Source organism: Penaeus japonicus, unplaced genomic scaffold (genome assembly GCF_977035675.1).
Source record: "Penaeus japonicus unplaced genomic scaffold, GWHDUDI00000001_assembly GWHDUDI00000025, whole genome shotgun sequence".
NCBI lineage: Eukaryota > Metazoa > Arthropoda > Malacostraca > Decapoda > Penaeidae > Penaeus > Penaeus japonicus.
The window spans coordinates 897,778-900,277 of NW_028234427.1; the positions used below are offsets into that span (position 1 = coordinate 897,778).

The 2,500-nt window shown below is 44.2% G+C and overlaps 1 protein-coding gene across 1 annotated transcript in view; it reads left to right on the forward strand.

Moving 5' to 3' along the window:
- LOC122255141 (uncharacterized) overlaps positions 1–2,500 on the forward strand; it is a gene marked incomplete in the record, with an annotated part of 1,591,030 nt that overhangs the window by 561,888 nt on the left and 1,026,642 nt on the right.

A 2,500-nucleotide genomic window follows, 5' to 3' on the forward strand; every position in this document is an offset into this window, starting at 1 on the left:
CCCCTCCTCTTATTTTTCTATCAGCATATCTCTCTCCCTCCCCCTCCTCCCTCTCTCCCTCCTCCTTCCCTCTCTTCCTCCTTCCCTTCCTCCCTCTTTCCCTCCCTCTCCCATCCCTCTGTCCCATACTCCCATTCTTTATTCTGTCTCACTCTCTTTTTCTCTTTCTCTTTATGTTGCTATATTTTTTTCAGCAACAAAGTTTATTTCAATTACTCACTATCTGAAACTAATTGTCAGTGCACTTTTCTAACTCACTTTCTCAGTCTTTCGCTGTCCACACCCTTTCTACAGAAGCCATAAGGGCTCTTTTTGTTTACAGTCGAGGAAGATTTTATTATAATAGAATATCATGGTGGAACTTTTTTTCTTTTGTCTCTCTGTATTTGTTTTGCGTGTGCATGTGTCCGCGTCCATGTACGTAAATCTATCATTGTTTTATGCACGTGTGTATGCATGTATGTCTACGTAGATTGGAAGTGTTGGGAGAATGGGTGAGTTTGTACAAGGGATGGATGAGTGAGTGGGCCTTTTAAATGGACATGCCTGTGTCTGCATGTCATTCCGTTGTTAATTGTTATTGTGTTTTGATGGTCCGCAGGCCAGTTTTACCGCCCAGTTTATTCCCACGTATATGCGGGGTCGCGTCGGTGGAATTTAAAAGATGCACAGAAAAAGAAAAATTACGATGATGAAAAATGATTCCAATTGGACGGAATTTCCCTTGTGTAAACAGCGGAAAACGAGATGGCGCTGTTGGAGATCAAATATTAAGATTCGAGTGATTCATCGTCATGAAAATGGAGATCGCCAGTATTTGCCATTGCTGCTAATTGCTTTAGTGCAATTAGATCGGTTATTAGTGCAAGCAGAGAAGCCTCCGTCGGCGGGTGTGGCAGTGTTAATCTCGTAATGATTGTTGGTTGTTGCTTGGAATGAACGAGCGCTTAGTAACTTAATTGTTGCGGGATTAGGCCCCTCATTAGGTTATTAATTATCGGGATTATGGGATTATGTTGTGTGGTAATTAATTCCAGGACGTTTAAAATTCATTGCGGAGACCAGTGTTCCTGGCAGCATCCTGGGGAGACCATCTCGGGTTTGGGAGAAGTGGAGTTGAAAGGGAAAGCGTGAGTGGTGGGAAGGGAGGCTGATAGGAGGATGGAAAGAAGAGGGGAAAAGACTTATTGTAAGGATGGAAAGAAAGCGGAGAAAGGACTAATTCGCTTAGTTCATACACGTACACGTAAATACAATCATGAATACTCGCTTGCGTTCATGGGTGTTAAAATGCAACGGGTGAAGTTGAGGTCACTAGAAGGAATAGAAGTTGTCAGACAGTAAGTAAACGAAAGAATAGCAAATGAGAGAAGGAGAGAGACAGACAGTCAGACAGACAGAGAGAGAGAGAGAGAGAGAGAGAGAGAGAGAGAGAGAGAGAGAGAGACAGAGAGAGAGAGAGAGAGAGAGAGAACACGCGCTTGGTTGGGCACTTGAGCGGCGTGAGATTCTCCCCTACCCCCTACCCCTATCCCTCCCCCTTCCCCTTTCTCTTCCCCCCTCCACCCTCCTCCCCCTCCCCTTGCTTTCCTCCTCCCGAGTGCTTAGGGTTCTAGGAGTTTAGGCCTAGCATGTAATGTCTTTCCGCAACATTAGGCTCTCTTAGGCTCTACTCTAATTTGTTGAGACGTCGCTTGGGATTGGCGATGGGCAGTGGGAATAGATTTATATTTGGTGTATATATAAAACAGAACGAGAGAGAGATTGGGGGGGAGAGGGGGGAGGGAGGGAGGGAAGAGGAGAGAAAAAGCGAACGCGCGAGCGTAAGAGAGAGCGAGAGAGAGAGAAGTGGAGTACGGGAAGGTGAGTATAGATAAATAGATAGAAGGGTGCAGAGAGAAACTAAAGGGTGGAGGAAGAAAGTTCAAGGAGGGAGGGTGTCGTTAAGATGTAAATTGCTTAAACGACGGTGAAAGTGAGGGAGAATGATTATGGGAGGTGACATGTCTGTCAAAAGAATAAATGGATTGAGATCCAAAGAAGAAGATAGGTGGACTGAGAGAGGGGGGGAGGGTGGAGGAAACGGAAAGAGAGAGAGAGGGAGGGATGGAGAGAGAGAGAGAGAGAATCAGAGAAAGACAGAAATAAAGAAAAAGAAAAAAAAGATGGTGAGAAAGAAAGAGTGAGAGAAGGAAAGAAATAGAGAGAGAGTGTGGGGGGGAGCTAGTTGTTATATATTTTGTTGCGCCTATATTCGTGTCTAGAAGAAAATCATGGAGATGCGTAAGTGCAGCGTTCAGAAAGACGCTTTTTGTGCCTCATCAGGATGCCGGGGAGAAAGCCCCCAATTTCCCCCATGAGTGTCTGGATAGGCCTAAATTTCGGAAATTATCTTTTGTTATCCAGTTGGTTGGTAAAGTATCCTTATTTTATTTGATTTCTTATAGATTTTTTGTTATTGTTGTACTTTCATTTATTTCCAGAATATTTCGCTTGATGT